Below are 17102 nucleotides of genomic sequence, written 5' to 3' on the forward strand. Positions count from 1 at the left end.
TAATTGTTCTATTTTATTATTAGTTGTTAGTCTCTTATTAAACCTCATTTATAAATGAAACTTTATCACATGTTTAGGAAAAAAACTCTATATAGGGTGTAGTACGGTCATAGTTTCAGGCCTCCACCAAGGTCTTGAAATGTATCCCCCATGGGTGAGGGCACTACTGTGCTCAAGAGGTCAGCAGTTCCATTCCTCCTGATGCTTCCAAGCCTCTCCTGTTTGGGTCTCCCAGTTTGCAGAGGGTGTGTGAGTCCATTTGCCTGGAAGGTCTGAGGAAGTCGAGCTGCAGCACCACTCTATTGTCATTGCTGCATCTCAGGCAAGTCACTGTCCTTCTCCTGATCCCAGGCTTCTTACCAGCCACTGTTGACTTCTCTGCCTATCTTTAAGGTTCTCTGTCTTGACCCCTGGCTTCCTTTCTGGTTACTGATTTGATTTTCACAGCCTGGCTCCTCTCAGCTCTTCTGGCTGCTTCAGGGCTGGGGAGAGTGGCCCCCGTGAGGTCTGAGGGGCAGGGGGCACACCTGACAGCACCTCACCACAGGAAGGGCCTTCCGGGCCTGTGCAGTGACCCAGGAACCTGAGGGCCCCTGGGGGGGGGGTGAGTCGAGCAGGGCCGAGTGGAGGGGGGCAGAGAGCATTCAAGTTAGTTGCATCTGATTCCAAATCCTGCAAAGATAAAATTCAGATGATTTCAAATTGTCACATACAAGCGTTGTTAGATTCTGAACTTTTGCAATAAGAGTAGTGCGTGCATGTGTGTGTGTGTGTGTGTGTGTTGTGTGTACATGTTTTTAATCTACTCACTCAAAAAGTTATTCACTCCTTCTAAAAGTAGAGGCCAAGCCGGTGATAAATTGCTGACTCTTCGACATGAATATTGTTCAATTATTCACAGATGTGTTTGGCCTGACAAAAGCCTTTGCTTCAGCACATTTCTCCTGTTAACCAAAAGCATTCATGTTAATGTAGAATCAGCTATCATTAGCACAGACTTTCAGCAGCTTTCAGCTACTCCAGTGTCTTCTTTCTTCACTCTATCATTTTCTCTTATGATTTAATTAGTGTGAGGCTGGAATCCTGGATCTGAATTTATCCAGAAAGTTGCACGGACTGAATTTTGACACCTGCTGATTCCCCAAGCTGGGCTGTCTGCTCCATTCCTCACCCACTAAACTAAATTGTGGGATATTGGCTTTGCAGTTCTCCCACACTGGCCTTTGGGGAGACCAGCTGGCCAGGCCAGAATTTTGGGTTCAAGACAGAGGCTTCTTTCTGTAGGTGTGGCCTCTCTCCTTCCCCTTTGGATTAGATTGACCCGAAGGGCTCTGCTTCATGAAGGGTGTGCCTTTCACCACCCTTATCCTATTGCTTCAACTGTCTGCATGGTCTCCTCATGTCCCAGGATGATCAGGTGCCTCAGAGATCACCAAGGGCAATGGTTTTCAAGCCTTTCATTTTCAGCAGCGCAGCTCTTTCAAAGGAAATTTTGTACAGAATGTTAAATGTCTGAGACAGAAGAGAAAAGCTATCCTGGAGGAAATAAGGTGATGCCATGTGCTCCCTCTTCTCCCCAGACCCAGAAGCCTCTGTCAGGAACTCCAGGGCTCTGCAAGTCACAGGCCTGAAATCTATGACCAAGCAAAGCCCAACTGAGGAAGGCTGAGACTTGCCCAAGGTAAGACACTGGTCACTGGCAGAGCTGAACCAGGATACAATTGCTTTGAGAGCTCGGTCGGTATTCTCTCTCAGTTCCTTCTTCCAAGACTCTTCCTAAATACCATGTCCTTCATTAGGGAGATCCTTCAACACTTAAAATAGGTTTTGTTCATTTTTTACTCAACAAGTATTGAGCTCCTCCTGTGTATGAGGCACTGTTTTATGTTCTAAGGAAGCAACAGGAGAGAAAATATGTGAAGATATTTGCTCTCAGGAAACTTATATTCTACTGGGGAGAGAGAAAAAAATGAACAAATGAATAATTAGATAAATGAGGAAAAATAAAACCAGGAAAGAAATGCCAAGGATCAAGTGGAGATTACAATTAGAAACAGGTGTTCTTTTACTGGAAGATGGCATTTCAATGCTGACTTGAAGGAGGTGCAAGAGTAAGAACATATGAGTATCTGACTGAAAAATGGCCCAAAGAGAGGAGACAGTTCACACAATGGTGCAGAGGTAAGAATGTACCTAGAGAGTCGAAGGAAGTGTGAGGGGGCCAGTGTGTCTAAAATAAGAGATTCAGGGGATCCTTGGGTGGCTCAGCAGTTTGGCGCCTGCCTTTGGCCCAGGCATGATCCTGGAGTTACGGGATCGAGTCCCACGTCAGGCTCCCAGCATGGAGCCTGCTCCTCCCTCCTCCTGTGTCTCTGCCTCTCTCTCTCTCTCTCTCTATGTCTATCATCAATCAATCAATCAATCAATCTTTAAAAAAATAAAATAAAATAAGAGATTCAAGGGGAGGCCAGTAATAGAAAGCCAGAGAGGTAATGGGGCCAAATTATTTATGACCTCACAGGTCATCGTAAAGTTTGTGCTAGCACTTGGATGAATGGCAGACCACTATAATGGTTTGAGCCAAGGGACTTAGGTTTTGACGGGATTATACCTGCTGCAGTGTTGCATGAAGATATAGGGGTGCTACAGGTGGAAGTAGGGAGACTTCACTATGGCAGTAATCTAGGGGAGGCATGATGATAGTTTAGCTTGTGTGGTGGTGACTGTTAACAATCCAAATATTTTTGAGGGTAGAGCAACAAATTTTCTGAAAGATTAGTTGTGAGGTGTGATGGCAAGAGAATGGTCGAGGGTGATTATGCAGTTTTTAGCCCGAGCAAATGAAAAGATGATCAAGATGGGAAAGACTGTGAAAAAAAGTGGTTGAGGGGATATTAGAAGCTCAGTTTTGAAGAACTTCCCTTTAGTACCTGTCAGACATCTAAGAGATGAAGTGATTTGAAGATTCTGTCCACTTGTGATGTTTGTAACCCCCAGGCCCCAAAACAATGCTGCAAGTTTCAAAAGCAATTTGATCATATTCTGTGCAGGATAGCAATTAATTTTGCATGTATATGACTGTTGTTAGGACAATATAAGCATCCTGGTGTTGGTTGGGAACCTTATTCATCCTGGTATCCTCTGCTGCTTCAGCACGATGCTGGGCACATGGCCTGTGCTTAATAAATACTTATTGCTGTGAATTCAACCAACCTTGTGGAAGAGCTACAGAATTTAAGAGCAGCATGACATAGTCTAACATCTTCCAAATTGTTTTCTGCTGAGCACTAATCTCTTAGGATGTTCAATTAAAAAACCAAGTCTATAGTCATATAAGTTTAGGAGACTCTATATTCTACACCCTTGTCTTTGAGCATCACAAAACAGAGTTGCATATTAAAAGGGATTAAAAATCCTTCAAAAAATCCTTTGAAATATATCTAACACACTGTCCACGTCAGTGTCTCCCAATCATATCTGGCTATTGATCTCTCTCCTCATGTAGCCCTTGCAGTGTCTTCTGGAACTGGTTGAATAGAACATGTCTTGGAATATGTTGGGAGACAAAAAGAATGCTGGAATTAGGACGCTGAAGACCTAGGCTTTGAGCTCTTACAGTGTGATCTTAGACAAACATTATTACCTGTCTGGGCTCTGCTTCTTCATCAGATAGACTCAGACTAGTTAATTCTATGGCTGAAATGTGTAACATGCAAATTTTATTCATTTCTTTTATTTATATTTCTCCTAAGTGCAGGGCTGGGTTTTAGCAAATTAGTAAAGACCCCCCCATGGTTTATATTTAGCATCTAACTTATCTCTTCTTTCTGCTTTCCCCAGTCTCCTCTCAGTTTCTCTAGGAGAGCTCATGCTACCTGTTAGCCATCCAGCCTCCTAACATTAACATGTGTCTTTCTCCTTAATCTCCCACCCTTACTTGCTCTCTAGGCACTGCATTAGGTTCCAGAGCTTTCCTGCCTTCTCCTTGCCTCCTCTAATCTAAATATTGTGGGGAGATCTGGCTAGTAGGAGCTACCTAATGTTTGCTGAGTGAACAGGTATCAATGGTTCAGACATTGCTCCTCCCAGGAAACCCCATTTTCTGCAGCTCTTCTGGAGATTAGTGCCTGATTTTAAAGAAGAATGTCTCTGATGGTAAGAACTTTAGGACTGGGGGGTAACTTGGGTGCACATGGGTCCTGTGACCCTCGATAGCACACTAGAAAGAATATTACTTTTTTGGTTTCTGTATAGGAGTCTTGTTGGTATGTTAAGAAACTTGGCACATGATGTCTGTAGAGAGCAAGAATGGAAAAAAGATGTTCAGAACTCCCCTGAGTATAGCTTACCTAAACATGCTGGATTTAAAAAGTGTCTTTCAAATGCATGAATGAGCTGGTAGGAAAGTAAGGGAATTCTTTAGAGACCAAATGCAAGAAAGTCTGAATTAATCTAGGCTCTGGAGCAGGCATATGTTCTTTTAGATTACACATATAGGAAATAAGAAAAAGGGACTGGGATCTAAACAAAGTGGGAATACCCATACATAAAGCTGGGGTATCTCAGTGGGTGACCTAAAAAATCACACACCCCACAAAGGGAGACGATAAGAAAGTATGCCCTTAGGCTCTGGATATTACAGAATAAAAGAACATATATCCCCAGAGAACTCTTATCCACAAACTCTCCATCATGTAGACTTGGTGTCTGGATTTATATTACAGGTGACCTAAAAAACTGTGTTCTGAAAATTTAGTTTTAAATAGTCCCAGGTTAGCAGTGCCCCTAGGCATTTGGAAGAAACAAATATAAACACTCTCTGGAGAAAAACTCTAAATGCAGGGCTGGAGAATTCTCTCAGATAAAGGTCTTAGGAACATGAACTCACAATGAGAAATCAATAAACACATGGGTTCACAAACCACCATTAGCAAGAGTCAGCAGAAACAACCAACTACAAAATTAGAGCTGCAAAGACTGCAGATATTGGAATTGGCAGATAGAGAATTTAAAGCCAGGATGTTTAATACATCCTTGGAATTAAATAAAAGTTTGTTGAAAAACAAATCATGAAATTATAAAAATATATCAGAAAGATTTTAAAAAGGAGCCAAATAGATATTCTACAAATGAAAAACATTTATAAATTAAGTTAAAACTTAGTGGATAGTCACAGAGAGGGTTAATGAACAGAAAGATAGGTCTGGGAGAGAGTTTGAGAATATCAATGGCACAGTGACAACATCCAGCATTTCTATTATTGGAATTAAAAAAAAAAGAGGCAAAGAGAGAATAAGGGAGAGGCTACACTGGGGTATAAAATGACTGAGAACTTTGCAAATTTGACAAGAGACACTAAGGCTTAAATTCATTAAGTCCATGAAACACAGTGAAACTTCAGGACACCAAGAAAAAGAGATCTTAACAACAGCCAGGAACAAAGGACAAACTATTGCAGAGAAAAGAAAATGAGGCTAATAGATAACTTCTCTTGCTAACAATCAAAGAGGAAACTAGGAGAATGAGCTCTTCACCTTTTGGAAAGAACATGACTGTCACATAGAACACTATATTTAACAAAACTTCTTTTAAGAATGAGGAGAACAAAAAAAAAAAAAAAAAAAAGAATGAGGAGAACAAAAAAATATTTTCAGACAACCAAAAAGTAGGAGTGTTTACTGACAACTTTCACTTAGGGAATTTCTGAGAGTTCCTAGGAAGAAGGAAATCTTGAAGTCCTTAAAATCTCAAAAGGAGGGCCTAAAATATTACAAGAATGGTGACCAAAGGAAATAATAAGTGGATAGATCGAAATGAACATTGTGTAAAGTAATATTAATCATGCCTAATTTGTGGAATAAAAAAATTTAAAAAATCCTGGACCATTACATATAAGTCAGGATGGAAGTGATGGGATTTAAAACATTCCAAGATCTTTGTTTTTTAGGAGGATTAGTAAAGATGATTTATGTAATAGATACTATAGTTGTACTGCACGGTCATCCGTGACCTCAAACTCATGCTGACAGTATCCTCCCCTGATGCACCATGCTCCTTCTCTCTCTGGGCTGCAAGGATTTCTCCAAACCTATGGGTGACCACCAGGTTCATGTGCAAAAGCAGGACGGAGGTTTGGGTGAGTTATTGTCCCTGGGGGCAATTCTCAACTAATGAAGAATGGAAGGTTATAGATAACTGCCCACATTTCCCATCTTTCAGATGGTTAATTGTAGAATTCATTTCTCATGCTCCTCAGAAAACTTGGTAGAATCAATACCCCATTGGCCATGTCACTGGCCTTGATAAAGACTCTTATCAGGGCTTTCTCTCTTCCCTATATCCTCATTCTCTTACTTCTGCTTCTTTAGGTTGCCTGCTAAATATCCAAGTCCTTGTCTTATATTCTGTTAATCAAGGAGCTCAAACTAAGACAATTAAGTTATCACTTTAATTTAATATCTAATTTAATTTAATTTAATTTGTTAAAGTTAATTTAACAACTATTAAAAGTATAAAAATAGCGTGAATAACTTTTAAAACCAGCATAAGAAAAGATGGAATGGAAGGGAAACTCGGTTAATCTAAAAGAAGGGAGAAATAGGTTTTTTTTTTAAGTTTATAATAAGATGGTAGAGATGAACCCAAATGTATGAGCAATCACAATCAATGTAAATGGGCTAAATGCTCCAATTAAAAGATAAAGATTACTAAACTCGATTGAAAAGCATAGCATAGGGGGAAAAAAAGAGACAGGCAGACCAAGAAATAGACTTTTAACTATAGGGAACAAACTGATGGTTACCTGAAGGGAAGTAGGTGGAGGATGCATGAGATAGGTGATGGAGATTAAGGAGTGCACTTGTGATGACCACTGTGCGTTACATGTAAGTGTTGAATCAGTATATTGTACACCTGAAACTAATATCGCTCTGTATGTTAGCTACTAGAATTGAAATAAAATCTTTCTAAAAACCCCCAAAAACAAAACAAAAATAAAAGCATAGCAAAACAAAGCAAAGTCTAGATATATGCCAGTTATTAAGATCAAAACCCAGAGATACAGAAAGGTTGAATAGGCTAGGAAAAAATCTTACACCAGGCAAATGCTAAAGGAAAGCTAGAATAATATTTTTAGAGATTAAAAAACCCCACTGTCTTAGGGTGCCTGGGTTAAGCACCTGACACTTGATTTTGGCTCGGGTCATGATCTCAGGGTCTTGGGATTGAGCGCCATGTCCTGCCCCATGTCCAGCCCCAAGTCAAGCTCTGTGCCTTACTTGAGATTCTCCCTCTTTCTCTCTCTGCCCCTCCTCCAGCTCTCTTTCTCTCTCAAATAAATAAATAAATCTTAAAAAAAATGCAAATCCTCTCAGTATCCATTGGTAAAAGCTTCAATTTGCTATAAATATGTAACAATACTAAGTCTGAGTGTATCTAATAGTATAACTTCAAAATATATAAAACAAAAATTGATCCAACTATAAGGACAAATTGACAAATTTACCACCTAAGTGGGAGATTTTAACATCCTGCTCTCAGAGACTGATAGGTCAAGCAGATCAAAATCAATAATAGCAGAGAAGGTCTGTATAACACATTTAACAAGCATGATTTAAGGGATGTATGTAGAACACTGCACCAATAATTGGAGAATATACATTCTTTTCAAACACACATAGAACAATTTTACAAAAAAATTGATTGATTACTAGGTTGAATGCATTTAAAAGAGTCTATCTAACAGATATTCTTAGGCAATGATGCAATTGCATTAAATAAAAATAAGACAATATAACAGAAATTAATGAAATTCTATAATGAATATATAGTGGAAAAACAATAATGAAAATAATATAAATCAAAGCTTGTGGGACACAGCTAAATTGGTACCCACAGATGAAATTATGGCCTCAAATGCTTTTATTATAAAGAAAGAGAAGCTGAAAAAAAATGAGCAGCTAAGCATCCAACTTTAAAAGGTAGAAAATAATAATAGAAAAAGTCCAAAGAAAGAAGTAAGGATATAATAAAGGAAAGGTCAGGAATTAAAGAAATGAGAAACAAAAGTCCAATAGAAAGGAGCAACAAGGGTACACATTTCTTCTTTGAATGTCCAAATAAAATTGACACACCTCTGCAAGACTGACCAAGCATGACAGTGAGAAGAAACAAATAAACATTAGGAATGAAAAGGAGCTCAACTATGCATTGAGGCAGCAGAGATTAAAAAGTAATAAGAGGATATCATAAAAAATTCATGCTAATAATTTCAAAACTCATACAAATTGCATAAATTTGTATAAATTCTTAGGAAAATTAAAAAATCACTAAAATCACCTTAAGAAGAAATGATTCTGTAGAAAGGTATTGACTCAATATTTAGAAATGTCTTCAAAGAAGGCACCAGTCATAGACAGCTCTATCAATAAGGTGAGTTCTACAAAGCTTTCAAGGAACAAATAACTCCAAACCTACATAATGTCTCAGAGAGCCGAAAAGAGACAAGCATATCCTCATTATGAAATCCTGACAAAGCTAGTAGAAGAAAGGAAAGTTATGGGGCAATTTAACTCATGGCTTTTTCTGTAAACATCCTAAACAAAATACTAGAAAAGTGAATCCAAAACCAATGATAACTTTATGACCAAGTTTATATTGTTCCAGGAAGACAAGGTTAGTTTGACATTTTAAAAAAGTAGATTTAATTTACCACAATGGCAAATTGAAACATCTGATAAAAACAATCAATTATTTATGGTAAATGTCTTAAGTGAACTCAGAACAGAGGAATATTCCTTAGCCAGATACCTACGTCAACCTGAAGTTTATAGCCAACATTATATTTAGTGGCCAAAACATTAAAAGCATTCCCTTTAAGGTTAAGAACAAGAAAGGATCCTTGCCACAACTACATCAATAATACACTGCAAGTCCTAGCCAATGCAATAAATTAAGAAAAAAATCCATTAGGACTAGAAAGAAAGAGATAGTATTATTTGCAAATAATACAATAAAAAACTCAAAATGATCTGTAAAAAAGGATTCAAAATAATAAAAGAATTTAGTAGGTTGTCATGTTTTAATACAAATATCAGTTGTATCTGTATACTTTGGAAAGAATCAGAAAATGCAATTAAAAATGCTTGTCATGGTAGGAAAACAAAATATAATGTATCTAGGGACAATAAGAACAGAGATTTACATAGTAGTTATCATGGACTATGCACTATTCTAAACATTCTTTTTATATTAACCTATGTAATCCGATCACAATGCCATGATGTAAGTGCTATAAATTAGTCTCATTTTATGGCTGTGGAAACTGATAACCAAAGAGATTATGTAAGTTGTCCATATTGTATGGTTAGTAAATTGCAGAGTAGGAATTCAAATGCAGCATCTGTTTTCAGAGTATGTGCTCTTAACTACTATTCTACAATTTTCTTTTGGAAAAAATAGCAAAACTTCATTGAAAGACATAAAAAAATTAAATAGAAAGGCATACCATGCTTATGGATAAGATAACTTAATATTATAAAGATCCCGATTCTCCCAAAATTGATCTATATATTCATTGGAATTCCAATCAAAATCCTAACAGGATTTTCGTGGAACTTGACCAGTTAACTATAAAATTTATATAGATGAACAAAGGGTCAAGAAGAGTCAGTGCATTCCCCAAAAGTAAAAACAAGGCAGAAGAATGATATTTGCACTATCAGATAACAACATAAAATGCTAGTACTATAAAAATAAAGAATGTGCTTTTGGCGCAGGGATAGACACAATAAAAATCTTATAAACTGACCCGTGCATGTACGGAAACTGAGAGGTGACAGAGTGAGTCAGTGGGGAAAAGATGAGCTCTTCAATATGTGGTAGTCTATCCAGATGGAAAACAATGAGAATGGATTCCTACTTCACACTATACACAAAAATTAATTCCCGATGGACTAAGGTCTTATATGTGAAAGGCAAAACTTTAAGACTTTTAGAAGAAAATGTGAAAGAATATTTTTATGACCTAAGGGTGGTGTTTATTTAAAACAACACAAAAAACCCTAATGATAAATAAAAAGATTGCAAAAACAGGGTAGACTGAAATTAATAATTTCTAGTTATCAGAAAACAACAGAAACCGGACAGATAAGCAACAAACTGAGAGAAGAGATTTGCAGTATACATAACTGGCACTGGTTCAGGGTCCAGAATATAATAAACAACTTCTCTAAATAAATAAGGAAATGACTAACAGCTCCAAGGAAAGTGGAACAAAAGATATGAGCAGAAATTTCAGCATAGAGTGTGAATGGCTAATAAGCATATAAAAAGGTGCTCAGGGGGAAAAAAAAAAAAAGTGCTCAGGGGATCCCTGGGTGGCGCAGCGGTTTAGCGCCTGCCTTTGGCCCAGGGCGTGATCCTGGAGACCCGGGATCGAATCCCACGTCGGGCTCCCGGTGCATGGAGCCTGCTTCTCCCTCTGCCTGTGTCTCTGCCTTTCTCTCTCTCTCTGTGTGACTGTAATAAATAAATTAAAAAATTTTTAAAAAAAGTGCTCAAACTCTTTAGGAATCAAGGAATTCACATTAAAATCATGTTGTGGTATAGTTTCTTACTGCCTAAATAAACAATAATCAGAGAGTCTGAAAAATACCAAATGGAATTAGTAAGAGTGTAGAGCCAAGGAAACTTTCTTCCACTGCTGGTGGGAGTATTAATGGCTACGGTTGATTTGGGAAACAACTTGTTACCTAGTAAAGTTGAAAGTAGGGTATCCAACATTTCCACTCATACATACATAGTCTAGAGAAATTCTTGCAAATGTGCATCAGGACAAAGGTACAAGGATGTTAACGGCAGCATTGTTCTTAATGTTACAAAACTGGAAACAACCCAAATGTGCATTGACAGCAAGATGAATAAATACATTTTTGATGTGCTCATAAAAGGAGTACTATACAGTGATGGGAATGAGTGAATTATGGCTCAGAGTTCCCTATGCAGGAATCTCAGAATGATAATATTGAGCCTAAGAAACATTTGCAGAAGAATAAATAGGGTATAATTCTACTTATATGGAGTGAAATCAGGAAAAACTAAATACTATTTTGTTCAGGAATTAAAGATATATCTAGTAACACTATAAAGCAAGGCAAGGTAATGGTGAATATAATTCAAAGTAGTAGTCTCCCTAGGGAGTAGGTAAGAGACTATGAATTCAAGAGGGGCATACATGGGGATCCCCATGATACCAATTACATTCTATTTCTTAATTTAGGTAATAGCTACAGGTTGCTGCATTTTGTTATTATATATTTTTTTAAAGATTTTATTTATTTATTCATGAGAGAGACAGAGAGAGGCATAGACATAGGCCGAGGGAGAAGCAGGCTCCTGGTAGGGAGCCCGATGCAGGATTCCATCCCTAGACCCAGGATCACTCCCTGAGCCAAAGGCAGCCGCTCAATTGCTGAGCCACCCAGGTGTCCCTATCATATTATTTTTATACTTTAAACTTTATATATACTTTGTAAGTGATACATTTTCCAATTAAAAAAAGAGGAAAAATGTTTACGGAGAAACCTCCTCTTTCAAATTGTGAAGTGTTACCATTCACTTCCCCAGGCTCCTGATGACATTACAAAAAGGAAAATAGAAAAAAAGAAAAAGACCACATTTACTAAAACAAGGAACTTCCCAACCCCTCACAACAAAGTATGAAGTATCAGTATCAAAAAATGGACACTGAACTGAGCAGAGGAAGTACGCTGAAAGCGGACACTTGCCACCTTGGGCTATGAGCAGGATGCAGACTTCCCTGAAGACCAGTGTCTCCATCCTGAAAGATAATGATCCTTTGGTTGGAACAGTGAGCCCCAGGGGTGTGACTCGGCCCCAGGAGATGTAGGATGTTCCTGGAGAGCATACTGCATGACTTTGCAGAAAGAGAAGACAAGGGGAGCGGAAGGAGGAGTTGATGCTGGTCATTTCCATGACGGGCTTATTGATGATCTGGCTGTCTATTCCAGCCTACTGCTTAAACCCCAGTGGGCTGAAAGGGAGAGGAGATGGTCCACAGGTCCCAGATTCCTGTTAGCGGGACCATGCTTCCATTCTGCAACTGCTGGGAGTGTTGGGTGCTATGACCCACAGCTGCCCTTCTCCAGAGAACTTCTCACAACATAAGAGGAGCTGCCTCATCCAGAGATGCTTGGGAGGTTACACCGGAACCCTGGGTGGAGCTCCCAGCTCCCAACCAACCGACTAATGTGAGGGAACCTTGTGCTGGGCCATTCTGTGTACCAGTCCTGCCCCAGGATCAGGCTGACAGTGGGATTCCAGCCGAAACTCCATCCTCTGCTCTATCCAACCTCCTCCACTCCTTTACAGGTCCTTTGCTTGAGAATTGCCTTTCTTGTCTCTGCTTTGAGGGCACCTGCTGTGTATAAATTCTGCTGATTTTTTTAAAAGCTCTTTTTCCCACTTCCTCTTACCTTACTCTTCAGAAGGTAATTAACTTCATTTACGTATACTTTATTATTTTATTTAAAAGGCAAATACAAAATCTTTGTATAGGAATAATAAATGAAGATTGAGTAGGGTGGACAGGAATAAAAAAGCTACAGGTAGATGAAAAACATATCCAGAGGAATGAGCAAAAAACTACCAAAAATTTCAGATGACTATTAGGTCCAAGTGCATGAAATTTTTGATTTTGACCATTATTGACTCACAAAAACACAAATTCATGTGGTCCCATCTGAATAGGTTTCCAAATTCTTACAGAAGTTACAGGCAATATAATCTCTCAAAAGTCGCGCTCAAAAGGAAGTAGATGGTTTGAAGAAAAAAAAATAAAACAAGACAACAGAAAGAAATGGCATGTAAGTTAGCGGAGCTCCTGAAGAAAAATGGAAGATAAAACAGAAACATTATGGAGATGAAAGCCACATTAAAAGCAATAAAAATAAGATGAAACTAACTGAAAACAATGACACAGTGGCTTCAAGAAATCATAGTAAACAAAATGGGAAGTGGAGTGATATAATCATGATTATAGAGAAGGTAATAGACACTGCTGTCTTTGACAGGGTTCCCTATAAATAGGCTCTGAGGTGGAGTGATGCATGCAGAAGGTTTACTGGCATATTCTCAAGCAACACCTCTTAGGGAGACAGGCAGGATTGGGCAGAGGGAAGCTGACCTGCGATGTGGGTGCAGCTGAGGTCTGAGCAGATTCCACGTGGAGCTCTGGAATAGGGTGGCCCTACAAAAGTGAAAGAAAAGAGCTAAGCCTTTGCTTCCCCTCATTAGTGCAGCCCATCATCAGCCCTGGGTTGGTCTCTGGATGAGTCCGTTTCCTATGGCTGAAGGCTAGTCCCAGTGAGCAATGCGGCAACTGATATATCTCGCAGCTGGGGGGTAGGCACCTTGGCCTGAACAAGGAAGCTGGTACCTTGACATTTTTGTAGAGTCCCTTCCTGTTCTCAGCACCGCTGGGCTGGCAGCCTTCTGTGTCACCCAGTAAATGGGCTGTATAGGCGGTCTCCTGAACTCAGAGAAGTCTTTCTTTTTTTTTTTTTTAAGATTTTATTTATTTATTCATGATAGACATAGAGAGAGAGGGGGGCGGTGGGCAGAGACACAGGCAGAGGGAGAAGCAGACTCCATGCCGGGAGCCCCACAGGGGACTCGATCCCAGGACTCCAGGACCACGCCCTGGGCTGAAGGCAGGTGCCAAATCGCCGAGTCACCCAGGGATCCCCAGAGAAGTCTTTCTTAATTAGGGACATTTATGTAACACAATAATCTGCCCTTTACTTTTGAGGGAGTGAAGCATGTCCCAAATCCCTGGGCCCTAAAAGCTTTACTGAATCTCAGAAGGGTGTATGTGTCTGCAGAAGACCTCCAGTGTGCTGGCCTCGGCCTACTCATCCACATCATCAGTAGAATGGGTGTCTAATTGGTGTGTTACCTGTTGTGTGATCTGATCCTTGTTACTGGTCTGCTTAGTAGGAGGGAGGGTAATGGGAGGTTCCAAGAGGGACACACATTACCTTGTAAGGCACCAGTCTCATTTAAGGTTCCTGCGTGATTTTCAAGCAAGGGGGTTTCATTTTGTTCTGGTAGAGTGGACTACTTCTGCATGCCTAGCAAGTTCTGGGGAATCTGGGGGTTCAAAATTCTCAAATGTAAATATTCAGATACCCCAAATCTCAAGTTTCAGGGTTCTCTGCCTTCCCTGTTAGGGCTTTCTTTTGCTGAGCTCATGAGCATGGTTCTCCCTGCTGTTTGCCCAGCTACTGCAGTCAATTACGGTGTTCTTAAATGCTACCAAGGAAACCCTCTGGTTTTCTTTCTTTCTTTCTTTCTTTTTTTCTTTTCTTTTTTTTTTTTTTGTGAATGGGAGGTGACGCTTGCTGAGCTATCACTGTTCTTTAACACATCAGTGGCACTCAGCTACCCATTCCATTGTCCTGATAGTCACATCATACCTTCAAGCTTTTCCATCTACCAGGATCATTCCCTCAGGTAACTCATTAAACCATATCCCTGACATGTTGCTCTGTGTATCTTATCTTTGAAAGCTAAAGGAAGCCTGTTAATTTTATCATGTTGGTTTTGGCCCATTATACGAAACTGACAAGATCTTGAATCTTGATTTCTCATTCGCCGCATTATCCTCCAGTTTTATATTATGTTTATTCAATTTATTGATAAAAATATTAAATAGGACTGGGTCAATGTTGATAAAACTGTTGAGCAGGACAAGGGTAGAGACAGGCTGTTGAGGCATGCCATTAGGAGCCGTGCCTCATTAGTCTCACTAATTCAACAAATATTTATTGAATACCTAATATCTGCTGGGCAACCTGTCTTACATTGGGGACATAAATGATGAACAAGAAATGTCTCCTGACCATAAGCTCCTTATGCTTCTCCATCTAGGTTTACATAAATCAATTTATTTACTGTTGTATGCTATGGCATTCAGCTAGATTATATTTATACCAAAATGTACTATAATCTAGCCTTCTGGTTCTTGGAAATTTTAATTTAATGGATCAGTAAAAGTCCTAATACAAATAATAAGGGGTGATACAAACAGAGTTCTTTTAATTTTGTAAAAGAAAGATATTTAAAAAGTGCTAATAACTGTTATTTCATAACATATAGGTCAGTTCCTGCCCTCATGGAGCTTACAGTCTATTGAGAGCCAGACTTTGAACAGAGAAACAAAGGAATAAAATGCAAAGTGCAAGTTATGAAACTTGTTAAGAAGGAAACAAATAAGGCACAGGAGTGCAAATAATGGAAGCAACCAGAAAAGGCCAGAAAAGAAGTGTCAGGTTCTTCAAGAAGCGATAGCAAGGAGCTGGCCATCTGGAAAGTCCAGGAGGGCACAGCATGTGTGAAACTCCTGCTGGGCAACTTGGTGGATTTGAAGAAGTGAAAGGAGGCTAGGTGAGCTGGGGCAGTAGGAGCAAGGAGGAGCATCCAAGGGTAAAAGTGGAAGAGTGTGGGAGAGACAAGCAGGATTAACTCTGAGTGACCATCAGGGCACTCTGCATGCTGCCTGCAACCACCTGGTGGGTGACTTTGTTCCCCTCAGTAGGAAGGCTGTGCTGACCCCCAGGTGCCATCAACACTCAGCTGCTGGCTTTCTCAGCAGTAGCATGCAACTCCCCTGAGCATCTAGCATCCAACCTCCTTCAAAGATACTTTCACAAGAGCCTTAAAAAAAGGGGGTGGAGTTCACAGGGGGTGGCATCTCTCTCTTAGACTCGGCACAGCTGCAGAAACTCTGGCTTGCACTCTATGGTTTGCCTGAGCCCTTCCCTCCACCAAGAGGTTGGCTAAGTCAGAGCATGTGGGGCTTGCTAAGCCACAATAAGGAGTTTGGATTTTATTCAAGATACAAAGGAAATCGTTGAAAGGTTTTGAGCAAGGAAGTAAAGCAATCTGATTTACATTTAAAAAACCTCACTCTGCTTGCTGTGCAGGGAATGGATTATATGAAGACTTGGGTTGGAGCAGGGGAACCAGTTGGCACCTGTTGAATTAACCTGGATGAAAGAAAGTGGCTTGAGTAAGAGTTCACATGGGGAATTGAAAGAAGTAAACAGATTCCAAATACATTTAGGAAGTAAAATGATAAGACTTACTAATTGATTAGATGTCAGTGTAATGGGCCAGAAGAACTCAAACATGGTGCCCAGATATGTTGCTTTAGCCACTGGGTAAATGGGGTTCCATTTACAACAATGGGAGAGAAGGAAAAATATATGATTTTAGGGGAGAAAAGAATGGCTCTCCTTCATAAATGTGAGGTTTGAGATATTTGTGAGGCATTCAAATGACATGTCAACTGGACTATTGGGTGTATTGATCTGGAGTCTAAAACAGGGGTTTGGGCTAGAGCTACAAATTTTTTGTCATATTTATTGTATAGATGTGATTGAAGAGAATATGGAGAGATAAAAGTGGGCAACAGTATGGAATCCTAGAGAATGTCAATATAGGACGTCAGAAGAGAGGGAGGGTGGGGGGCAGGGAGAGGAAGGAGGGGGGAAAGAGAAGGGAAGAGATTGGAGGAGAAAGGAAAGAGGGCCAGGGTGGTGAAAGGGGAAAGGAGAGGGAGACAGGAGAGGACAGAAGAGAAGAGAGAAGACCAAATGAGGGTTTTTAAGGAACAGCAGATTCTAGGGAATTTTTGTAAGCCAATGGGGATGATGTAGAGGGAGGGGTGTTTGCTGGTGAAGGAGAGAACTACGGCCAGAGTGGAGCTGATGGTCCACGTAAATGGGTCAAGTCTTTTCCTGAAGTTTTTAGGAAAATAGACAATGTGTCCTTCTATTCTTTGAATCTTTAAATATACAAGTAGAGCCCGTATCCTCCCAATTAGACGTTTCTTTCAGTGTTCTGTGATGAAACAGCCTGGATGTAACCCCCAGAGCTCACTGGGAGTGTCTGGGGATGCTTTTCTCATGTCACGCTATCTTTTGACAGATGTCCTCTGAACCATAATTGCTCCATCTTTCTGATGAAGACAGAGGCAAAGCAGAGACTGAGTGGCAATGCCCCCCGTCCTGCGTCTTTGG

The 17102-nt window shown here is 39.8% G+C and overlaps 1 long non-coding RNA gene across 2 annotated transcripts in view; it reads right to left on the reverse strand.

The window, feature by feature from the left end:
* The window catches only part of LOC112669785 (uncharacterized), a 20820-nt gene continuing 3718 nt past the window's right edge, over nt 1-17102 (reverse strand). Inside the window, exons 3-5 of one of the 2 annotated variants that reach the window (XR_003142507.3) lie at nt 13205-13267; nt 811-944; nt 1-672 (exon numbers count right to left, since the gene is read on the reverse strand). This is a non-coding gene — a long non-coding RNA (uncharacterized LOC112669785). The remainder of the gene's footprint in view (nt 673-810; nt 945-13204; nt 13268-17102) is intronic. The other variant, XR_003142508.3, reaches the window with a different exon arrangement.

Source organism: Canis lupus, chromosome 25 (genome assembly GCF_003254725.2).
Source record: "Canis lupus dingo isolate Sandy chromosome 25, ASM325472v2, whole genome shotgun sequence".
Taxonomy (NCBI): domain Eukaryota; kingdom Metazoa; phylum Chordata; class Mammalia; order Carnivora; family Canidae; genus Canis; species Canis lupus.